Genomic DNA, 12,606 nt, shown 5'->3' on the forward strand with positions numbered 1-12,606 from the left:
TGTGACTAACTCTACTTCAAAACTACAACACAGAAAACCTGGCATGCGGAGTCTGGAATGACTTTATGCAAAAAAAATTAGAACGATAGGAAACAGAGAGAAAGATACTGTGGAAATTGGGATACATTTTCCATTCCAGGAGTTGTAATACTGGAAAATAAAGTCTATTTGGATTAAAAAGAAGAAAAATATATTCAGGCAGACTGTGGGTTCAACAAATAAGTCTCCTAATAACCTTTTCAATGTTTGTCTTCATGCAGATCCTGGTTTGACAACATCACAGATCTGAGTTGATTGGACTTTACATGGCTGTAATTCATCTTCAGATACAGCTGGCTATAGAAAACATAACCTGATGTCCCCTTTACAATTAAATTGCTTCGACATTTCTTTATTTTGGAAAAAGTGAAGCTTCTATTGTAATATGGCCAACTGCACATCAACACTGCTCTAACACACACACACACACACACACACACACACCCACACACACACACACACGTGCACACACACACACACACACACACACACACACACACACACACACACACACACACACACACACACAGCCAGAGGTAGATTACTGATCATGGTTGCTCTTTTGTTGGAAACACAAACATATTAGAATCCTATGATGTGGGGAGAAAAAGTTTTTATCTTTTTACAGCAGGTCTCTGTAGATTTAATTACAAAAAAGTAAAGCCAAATAAGGTTGTAATTGTCTTGATAAATTAATAAGTTTAACACTATGTCATTCATTTGTGCATGAGTTTGCTTTGAGAGAGGAACAACCTCCTTCCATAATACTCACATGAAGCAGTATAGATTTAATACAAAAAAATACTTGATTTAATTAGGGCAAAGAAGTTATTAATAACTTCACCAAGCTTTCTAACTTTAAACATTTAATTTCACATATTTAAAACTCAAGGGAAGCTAAAACAGATAAAAACAGCAAAAACAATGAGAGGGAGAGACAGACAAACAAAACCAGACATATAGTGTAGACACAAAACAAAGAGCAATCCATATGAAAAGTTTGATGATCCCCATGGTGGTGTAGAGGGGTCAGAAACTGTATGATCCAGCAGTTTCATAGTCCAGGTGATGTCGAGGAGGCTACGAAACCAGCCGGGCAGAGGGGTCGAGTGTGTTTGCTGTAGCCACAGACTGCAGGCTACACCCAGGCGGGGAGACCCGGGCCCAGCAGCAGGTCAGCCGGTTAGACGGTGGGCAGGGACACAGTGTCTGGGCAGCCTCCGTGTTAGCGATACACCACAGCAACAACGTTGAGCCACAGAGAACAGGCAGGATAGTCAGCAAGACAGCCTCGGTCAGACGTGTGTAGCAAGGCACGCCAGATCGGAGTATCCAGACAGCACATAGGAGACCTGCCAGTCCCTTACAGGTGAGCCCCTTACCGGCGAGGTTAGCTCCAGGCTACCAGGTGTCGGTATCGAAATGACGACGACTGCCGTAATTCACTCTGATGTTTTTACAAAACAAACGAGCAGCATGTAGACAAACAAAACAAACAGAACAAACAAACAGAACAGTAAGATGATTCACCATCTTAGTTTTAAATGCCAGCATACTGACATTTGCTAATTAGCACCGAACACAAAGTTAGGCTGAGACTGATGGCAATGTAATTCTATATGCAGGTGTTTGGTCATTTACGAAAGTATTGGGCAAATTAATATTTCCAGTCAGTTGTTTCTATATTGCCATGAGAGGCAAGTAAGAAAACAATTTGTGATACATTTTATATTTGTTTTCTCTCCTGTCCCAGGGAAGAATAAAGAATAAAGAAACATTTTTCCCACTTTTCACAGATAGAAAGAAGTAAGAAACTTTGAGAAATGATCCTGGCAAAACTTTTTCCATCTATTCTTAAGTCATAAACACAGGATAGAAAACACTCTAGATCAGAAAATGGATCACAGGATATTTTTTCTCAACTGACTTACTTACTTTTATAAATAAAGGCACTTTGTGACAAGTTATATTTGGTCATTTCAAAATGTTGCCTTCCCAGCAGCAGTTGTAGCGGCGCAGGCGCGGGAGAAGGAATATCAAGCGTGGAATGGTCAAAGAAGAAGCAGCCACAAGTAAGCTATGCAATGTAATGCAAACATTGTCTTGTATTTCCTATAGAAATGTGTTTATATGTCACAATATCTAAACATGGTCCATCAAGGCATGGCTTAGCCCGGGCAGCTGTATGGAAAAATACCATTAACTATCACATGTAGAATGTACAATCTGAGTCAGGAGTTTTACTTCATCATGCACATGCAAGAACATGTCTAACATGTTAAGGAAGGAAAAACGTTTCATGTGTTCATTTCAACAAGTGTAATACGTGTTTTGGCAAAAGTCTTTGAACAATCATGCCACTGACACAAAACAAAGTCTTTAAACCATAAAGGCTCTATATGGGGCTTTCATGCTTGCCTTCCATCAGCCTTACAATAACACTGAAGCTCGCTAGTATGCTGGTACCTTCATTCAACATGACTATCTAAATATACTCAGACAATATTTACAGAAGCCTTATCTACTAGACTGTCTTCTAACACTGATTACACTGCAGTTTGGGGCTTTAAGTCTTCTGTACTCACGTTTCACGTTTACAAAAAATGTCTGTATAGAAATGTGGTACACACTGAGCATTGTTCAGCTGTACCTTTAGTCTGGTATAGTTGAATTCACCTGACATGTGGATGGACACGTACACCTTAGTATAGACACGTACCTTCCTATAATAACCTAAAAAGACAGACACATGGCAACATTTACAGTATTGTTCCTCCACTAGGCAGGGAGGTCTATATAAATCGCCCCCTCCACTTCTACAGGTTTTAAGGTGATGTTAAGGAAGGGCCAAAGACAGTTAGTGTAACTTTAGAGCTGCTGACAGGAAGTTGGCCCAACAGGATGGTCCTCTGTGGGAGTCACTGTCCAATTCTGAGGATGGTCCAGAGTTTGGTTTAACAAACTCTAGCCTGCCAATAGTCCATGTCTGGGTTTGAGGAAGAGATGGTCTCTGAGAGTCCGTTTCAAGGTTGAAATCAATGGGATAATCTCTCAGTGTGTATTTCGAATGACTCAAATAAGTGTGGATCTCCATTAAATGAAACACCAAAGCCATGAGGCCAACCATCAGTAAATCAAACCGCTATTCTTTACCATAAATGAATTCAAATTAAAAAGCTATTATGATCTAATTTATGTACTGCATGTGTACACGTCACCTCAACCTAAAACTAATATTTCGTCAAATCTCTGAGTTGCGAGAGCTGTTAAACATTAGTGAAAAGTAGAGGCATCAGCTAGAACCTCTATATCTTCAAACGAAAGTAGACAGTCCCGGGTTTGTAATAACTTTGGGACAAAAAGTTAACATTAATGGAAGGCAATTGAAATGTGGGCTGCTTAAGCCCCCTTTGGTGGTATTTGGCAGCAAAAGAGAAATAATTTGGTTCTTGGCAGAAGCTATGATGGGGGTGTTAACCTTTGGCACAGAAATCCAAAATAGACCCACATCATAATGAGAAGTTGATTAGATTATACATTTGGTGGTCTGTGTGAAATGCTAAGACATGCCAAAGAGCTCTTTAATAAGTTTCTATTAAGTCTTATTACCTAAAATGTTGAGGTTTTCACACAGTTTTGCATGGTTATAGAAAAAGAGCATGCATCGTTTAAATTCTAATTCTTATAATGTTTTACTGAATCACCCATTACCAGGTTCCAAGCAGTATTAGTAGCAAATATTTCAAAATGAACAAAATTGCTTCCCACAATGCGGGCAGAATTAAAATAACAACAACATTCATTATTACCTGCCGTAAAAGCAAAAAATCCATGGATTGGATGTCATCATCCAGATAATGAATCCAAATACAGATCACATGTTAATTCTAGATTGGGATGCTCCTCTATTGCAGCTAAGCTATGAGTTTTCATAAAGTGGATCAAATATATGTGAATATGGCCAATTTTGCACCTAATGATTGAGTAATTTAGCTCACAGTCAGCTAAAGAGAGTTGGGTTTAACAGTGGAATATGCTTCTGTTGTTAATGAGCATTAGCCAACAGTACAAGTAGCCACGAGAAGAGTACAAGGGTCAGTGTAGTAGTGATGCTTGCAAAGATGAATTGCAAGTGAAAGAAATTTAAAAAGTGAACGACTGCTGTTTTTACAAATTCAACATCAAAGCATAATTTAAATCAAATCAAATCAAATGTATTTACACAGCCCAACATCACACATTTGTCTCAGTGGGCTTTAAAGACTGTACAGGATACAACACCCAATTAAAAATAATAAACAGACCATTTTTGTTCATTGTCCCTTTGTCTTGCCTTTATTGTTAAACCCATTACATATCTCCCAGGCCCTTTGGCCTCTGTTCAATTCACAAGGACACAGCAGTCAGCAGTGATTCTGAATTTTCACAAAACTGAACTGGCCATATCACTGTGCTTTGTGGTAGACCCCACTGATGTCATCCAGTCATCTTTGGCTTCTTGCATCAGAGCCATATGACGCTCCCATGTTCCCCCGCTGCTGAGTGTTGGTCTGGTTGCGGCCTGTGTATATACACCAGTGATTTGTGGTCACAGGGAAACTTTTGTAAACATTCCAGCTTTAGTGCAACTGCTGCTTTCTATTTTAGGGCATCTGCCTGTTTGGGTATGCTTACCAGAGATGCAGGATTCTTAAGGATTCTTCAAAAGCCAAATGTCAAGGTTCTGGGGGCTGGGGGATATGGTAACCCCTTTGCTCACAGGAAGTAATAAAATTGTGGCAGACCCTAACCACAGAACAGGTTCAGACGCCGTTAAGGCATATTCACCCAGAAAGCAGCATTATATTAAACATATAAATCTTTATTGGTATAAAAATATTATTTATGTGAATACAACCAGCTTCATGCAGACAGGAACAGGTTTTCAGTTGGCATTCAGCAACACATAAGTACTGGTTCACAGCAACATGGGGTGGGCAAAGCTAACAGTTAAATCCAAACCAAGAAAGAAAGAAAATAAATCACAAAGGCAGGCACTGCAAAAGAAACCAAACAAAAACAAAATGAATACCATACAAGTACTCCTCACAGCAAAACCAAAACAGAAACAAAACAGAAAAAAACTATACTGCAAAACCCCACAGTTTCCCCAACTTACCCTTGTCCACAACTGCCCAGGAAACCCTCAAATATAAACATGTATGTACCTCAGAGCAGCGATCCATCAGCACACACTGTTTCATCAGAGTAAGATGACCACTGAGCTCTCCTATACATAAAAGATATTATTTAATTTCCTGCCTGACCGACAAGGACGCCAAGTTATCATACATCAAATAGTTAACTCACAATGAAGAACATCCACCATTGCAATCAACCCATGCAGGTAATCTATGTATCAGTACATCCATATAGCCTATAGTTAAATTATTTTAACTATACTCAGTGGCTATGGTAACCACAGAGGTAGAGGTTGATACAATTATTAAATCCATGCTCTTCACAAACATATTGTTCGTCTTGCCGAGAGAAAGAAGGTATTGTTCATTGTTTCTGAGGCTATTTTATTTTCTATGCAGACACACACGTTGACACATTCAAGAGCAAAAACATACATAACTACACACGCACTAACTGTGAAATGAAAACAAATGGCTCATTTACAAGATACTAAAAGGTATGCTTTCACCATCTCTCATGCAAAGTAGCCATGTGAATTAAAATGGAGTTGGCTCGGCTGTTGCCTTCTTACGAGAAAGTCAACAAACTCTAGCGCTCTGGTTTAAATCTCAGGCTGGCAGGGCACTCAGTTGCCTCCTCTCCTTCGACTCCTCCCAGACTGCATGTTCACTGCGCGCCCCATGAAGTTTGGTCATGGTGCTTGTTTTCTTAGTGCTTCAAACCTCCAATGGTACTGGCACAGTGCACTCTGTGCCCCTGTGCTGCTGTTACCCCCTCCCCTCCCTGCCCTCTTCTTACTCGACCTGTTCTGCCAGAGGTGTCTTTCTTCGTTAGGAGCGAATGCCCTCAGAAACAGTAACACACATAGCTGGCCTCTCCTGTGAACCCCTCACTTCACGTTAGCATATGGTACTTGTGTCTGTTGACTGTCCCTCTGCCAATCTACAATGTGGCTGGCTGTGCAGTGGTGAGCTGTGAGGCGGACCACGCCTGTGCAGCCTGATTTACACTCCTTTCTTCCTGGGCAGCCACTAGACAGCAGCCAGCTCCTGGAGGGACCAACGGCGGCTTCAGCTAAGGGGCCAAGCCCGGGGCCCATTTGGTTTTGGTTTCCTTTCGACTGCCACTGTGCCACACCTAGCATGAGTTGGGCTAAATGAGACCAGTGTGTAGATTCAAAGATTGGACTTAAACTGAAACCAATAAAAGGCGAGGCTGTACAAACGGCTCCACAGCCACTCGCAGGTCATATGTCTGTCTGTCTGTCAATTTATTCATGTTTTACCCGACCCGCCCTGTCTCTAACTCGTTTATGCATAAATTCTTTGTGCACGCTATCGCAGTGAGAGTCAGGGGCCATGGTTCATGGGCGGACGCTAGCATTCATTCCTTTCTCCCATTTCACTTCTCCACTATAGGCAGAAACATGTGCACAGTGAACATTCCTTTGAGTGTACATCCACTATTCCATCCCTGTATTCCCTGAGAGTAGAGACAACTGTCTGGAATATCCAAATGCCAGCTGTTCTGAGTACAAATGACACTGCTAGTCTGCATTTGTAAGAAGGATATCACAATTGTTATTGTTATAACAAGCAAATATTTTGTATTTTTGCAGTGTGACTAATCAATTATCAAAATTGTCACCGATTAACTTTCTGCCATTCCCCTGTTCAATTAATTCACTTTTTGTTACTAAAAAAGGGCTACAAACTATTTAAGATCCTACCCTTGCTGTATGTTATTGGATCAATTTTCATGCCTAATTCAGAGGAAGCAAGAACGTGTCTGCCGCAATCTCTTCAAATTATCGTGTTAATCACAGAAATGAAAGACGTGTTGTGCAAAGTTATCAAGATGCAATCCTGCCATTCTTATTGCTATAGCTGGAGACAGTACAAGTCCTATTAGGTCTGCCCTCTGGCATTGAAGAAAGTAGAATTTCAAGAGGGGTGAGTTTCATTATGAATTCCTAGAACTACTTGATGTTTTCTAAGCCTTACGGCTGAAACTCCCACACCCAGTAATAACCCCTTCCATGTCTCTCATTTAGCACGTCGATTATTTTTGCTGATTGATGCTATCAACCAGAACACCGCTGCTGAAGAACACATTTTTCACTTAGTGGTTTGATAGTTTTACTGCAACATCATCATATTGATCTAAGTAAATTGTACTGATAACTAAAAACACCTCAGGAGACACTGGACCAATCCGATTGTAACTAGGAAATTGTGTTATTTCTTGCAAGTGAGACAGCCGACTCCATGTAGACAGACACACACATGTTCAAATACACTTGTAACTACTTGTACAATGTACACTTACAGATATCTGTCATAGCATGCTTCCATGTGTCTGCCTGACAGAAGGTTGAAACGGACCCAAACGTTTCCAAGTAGTGTACTAATTTTGGCTGAAGATGTTCAAGAAAGATGGATGAGGTGTCAGTGTATGATTGGTTGGCCAAAGGTGCTAACAGTGACACTAGGAATGCGTTACTTTGTGTTAAGGCCCATGTACAACTTTATTATGACTATGTCTACTGGGTATTCCTTTAGGATTTCTTCAGCATGGCTGACCTCAGCCGCTTCTTTTGGTGCAAAGCGTACATCCAGCGCAGCCAGGGTCTGCCTTTCTTTTTGATCTATGTATTATATTTGTCGTTCGAAAGCCATACATTATTAAACACGCACTTCTCAGGCATTAAAGGAAATGCTAGTGCTTGCTAACTTTACTCGCTCACCAATGACCTGCAAAAGCCAATGTGTAATACGTGATGCTAGTGACGCTTCAAAGGTCACACAGCGCTACCACTCTCTACAGTTCAGGATACGAAACTGTTATGCATCTATAAAGAAACCGAGAGACAAAGATCACGAACGATCTGATTCTTTTGAACGGCTCTCTGGTACGAACAAAGGAAACTGAGTTGTACTTGAGAGCCGTTCCATTTATCTTTGTGCACAAATTTCACTGCCTGCCTTAGAACCGCAACGCCAGGTTCTAACAGGAGGCGGAAGCGCCGCAAAGCAATACGGAGTAAGAGAGACGAGCAGACACACACACACACACACACACACACACACACACACACACACACACACAAAAGAGGTGGAGCACATGAGGAGAATTGCTTGTTGACTGGTGCAGAATATTATACTCAATATATTTAGCTGAATAAAAAAACCAAAGAGCGTCTCAGAGAGCCATAGTTCCCATCACGAGGGAGTTTGAGAAGAGGGAGAGAGGGAATAAGGGAAAGTATTTACAATGCTAATGATTCATAAGCAACATGGCCACACACAGTAAAACTGACTTGTCTGATTTGTGGTTTAATGTGGGTAGGATTGTGAGGGAGGGTGTGTTTTATGAATGTTTTTCTGTCTGTGGGTGGGTGGGTGTGTGTCATGCCATTTGTGTCTGCTGTCTGATTTCTCCATACTGACCTATATATTATCATGTGTTTGATCTTAAGCACCTGTGTGTTTCTGTGTGTGCACGTGTGTGAGAGTAGGAGAACAATAATGAATCATGTCAAGCATTTGTACAATAATAATGAAGATGTCAGGTTTGTTCATGTGTGTAATTGTGTCTGCTGCTGCTGTGTGTGTATGTGTGTGTGTGTGTGTGTGTGTGTGTGTGTGTGTGTGTGTGTGTGTGTGTGTGTGTGTGTGTGTGTGTGTGTCAGCTCTTCTTTGAACCTCAAATAAGAGTAAGTAGTGTAGTGACATGATTGCTTTCAGTTGTGAGTTAATCTGTAGTCTGACAGCTCCTGTCATCTCCTGGTTGTCATGACAATGGCACATCTGATTCAGAGAGCTCTGCTGCTCTGGATTGGACATATTTATGGAATGTGTGTGTTTGCTTATTCATGTGCTTTGGAGGATTAACCTTTAAGACCTAACATTAAAGTTTAGTGGTAGCCCTGGAAAAAGAAAGTCAGTGGTTTAAAGCCCACACAGGGAATCCTTGTTGGGAAGATTTAACAAGTGATGTTTAAAATGTGTAGCATTTGCTATTAAAATGTTATGTTGTAGTTCAAAAATCAATATTCAAATCGTCATTTGCTGCATTTCCCATTTGTTACATAAATTCTATCTTATTTTAAATTGAGAACTAAAAGTGCCACTTAGTACCATAGACAGCGGATTTGATGCTGTTTTTTTGAGTAAGCAAAATTCAGTTCTATTAAAAGCTCTTGCTCAGTGACCCTTTGTGAAGCCAAAGTCTTGGCAGCCTGCCCAACTCACGAAACATAGAAGGGAAAGTACTTGTCTTAAGGAGGAAATCACAACACAGAAGGTATGTTGTGCTTGAGTGCCATGCCACTGGAACAGAGGAGTTTGATTCTAAAAATACTTGCCTCCCACCACACTTGCACTCCCAACATGTAAGAGCATTTGCACTGAAAGACCTAACCGCTTGATGGCAATTACTGCAAATTGCTCTTATTTTCTCAAAGTCTTCATCATTTCCAGTCAACTTGTAATTCATCAGTTTGTGTTTGTTTGCATCAAGTAAGCCGGAGGAGGAAATAGGTAACGCCCTGCTGCTATTTAAAGCCTCAACTATTCCAGGTAGGCCCTGAAACTTTACTTACTCGACCATGCCCAACATTTACCAAAAGTCTCTGCCTGACACCTGTGACTAAGTCATGCAAAAGCAATTAGTGAAAACCAAACACAGACATTTCATGTGTAAGTGAGGCCACCCAAACCCATCAGTTATACAGGACTAAGCAGTAAAACCATTACAAGACGATTAAAATTCACTCAGAGAAAATGCAGTTATTTTTTTTACTTAACTTACATTAGTGAGCGGTGTACGAGCAGACATCAAGAAGCCTGCATGTGTGTGCTCAGTGTTCACAGACCATATGGCTCTAACAGTCCTCAAGTGTGGCTGAGGCTCAGTTGGATACATGTCAACTATGTAACGCACTATATACCATAATTGTCACATATCACCTTGTCCTTTCTATCAAGCATTGAAATGGATGCGTGTGACAGTACTTTGACCCCATCCAGGTGGTTTGCATTTGGAGGAGGATCTATTTATAGGCCAGTTAAATAGAGCCAGGTGTTGTCAAAAGGCCCGGGCAAAGCAGTCTCACTCTCTAGTGCCATGAGAAGCATGCTTAGAATACACAAACAAGACACGGACAGCTGGGGGAAAAAACTTGCATGAAGAGTTCGGGAAGCCATGAACTGTAGACAGGCTAACTGAGCTAAGCTATCAACCGAACTGTGAATATTTGAATACAAAAATGTGGCTTAAGTGTAAAAAAGGAGTGCCACAACCTTTTACTGCACAAGATTGTAAGCTAACGCCAGAAATGACTAATAACATAAGAAGATACAGTATTTAAGTAGCCTTAATGTGAATGAGCTATCATAGAGTAGTTGTGCATTTTAAAGGAACAGTTAGTCATTTTCGGAAATACAATTATTCACTTTCTGGCGAAGAAGATACGAAGAACAATAAGAACAATACTTTCATATTTGTTCGTTAAATACAGTATTTGTGATATATCATAATTTGCTAAAATGAGTAGACAGGTAGCCCGGTCTAACCCTAAGGCTACAAGGTCCACCTACCAGCCCTATATCTTACTAATTACCATGTTATATCTTGGTTGTTCGTCTGAACAATCTTTTATAAAACGACTCTCTCTCTCTGTATGTGCCAGAACATTTCTTTCCTGGGAGCAGTTGCCAGGCAACCAGCAGACAATCCAGGAAGTCACAATATCTCCTTTGTCGTTTTTACACATTGGTTGTTGTACAAATTAAAGACACAAGATTTACCGTGTTAACTGTAGGCTTTAGATGTACTGGTAGGCTGGTATGGCTAGCTTTTTCCGGCCTTTATGCTAAGCTAAGCTAACCGTCTGTTGGCTGAATGCCTTATATGTGTCCAAGTGTATTTCTCAAAATATTGAATTATTCCATTAATTAAGCCACCCGTATTATAGATCGCAAATACTGTAGTGCCCCAGACCCAATAACTTTTTTTGGAAAATTATTATTTTTTAGGTATCGGGTGTAAAAGTCAATAGCAGAAATTCTCTGTGAATGGAGCAGGTCATTTAAATTGTCATCAGAAACATATTATGTCTAATACTTAAACTCCACTGCACATATATGCATGTATGCATGTCTAACTCTTAAAGATACAATGAATCATAAATGTACATTACATTCCCTCATAAGTGGGAAAGGGAATGTCTGTAGTATCTTTACAATTCAAATTAAATTGGAGGCTAACTGTTACAGGGAGAAACCAGCTTCTCATTAAGGCAGGCCAAATGGTGCCCACAGATGATACTGACTAAAACTTATTTACATACAAAATCCACTCTCAACAACAAAGAAGTTAATGTTGACTTACTAGTGACCTACAAGTGCACACATAACAAAAACTGACTTTATATATATTTCTTTGTGGTTCAGAAATATCCACATAATGAGAATAAGGCATTAAAGCTGCATTTTTGTATGAAAAGTGGATTACAAATCCAATTTATTATTATTCCAGGAGGTAACGCTTGCCAAGTTCAAGCTTTAGCAGACATACTCTAAACAGACTTAGAGAACTGGCTACCTTTGATCCAAGGAAATCAAGGCAATGCTTTTCTGACCACGGATGCCATCCAGTTGGCTGCCCTCTGGGTACAATCTTTCACAACTCTTTTTGCCTGCCAACCCACAGGGCTCTGCCTACTTCCATCTCCACTCCATCACTTTAAATCTAACCCTTTGAGTCCTGATTCAAAACACGTATTGGTCAGTAGTCTGGGTTTTGGTCCACCACAATCAAACACAATCCCTCTCCTGCTGGTGTTACCCCAGTGGTAGACAGGAACAGGAAAAGAGAGACACAATGTCAAAAATGGAATGTTAAAAAGACGTTCCACTTTTGAAGATTTTCTGTTCAGTTCCTCAAGAACAGATCATGGAGCAAATGCAATATTCTCTTTGTTGTTTTCTTTCACAAACCACATTTCTGATCACCATCCAGGATGGCAGAACATCCATTCAATGTTTTCACAGTGCTGCTATTATTTTTTATTTTTAGGTTAGATATCTATTTAAGATTCTTGGGAATGTCCCGTTCTGACAAACTATGTTAAAATGAAGGACTGAGTTTCAGCAGAACTTTGGAATTCTGTCAGTAGTTCTTGATAGTTCCCAGTGCCATAGCTTTCTTTTCAACTTGAAACATTGTGAGCAGTAGCCATGAATTATGGACTTCAAAAAGCTGCTACGCTCATATGACCAGACTATGTATGCTTTATTAGGGGTGTAACAGTATACAGAAGTCAACAAAGATTAGAAAGAGTGTAAGTGAAATATGCACACGGCTGAAATACACAGTATAGAG

This window comes from Cottoperca gobio, chromosome 21 (genome assembly GCF_900634415.1).
Source record: "Cottoperca gobio chromosome 21, fCotGob3.1, whole genome shotgun sequence".
NCBI classification, from domain to species: Eukaryota; Metazoa; Chordata; class Actinopteri; order Perciformes; family Bovichtidae; genus Cottoperca; species Cottoperca gobio.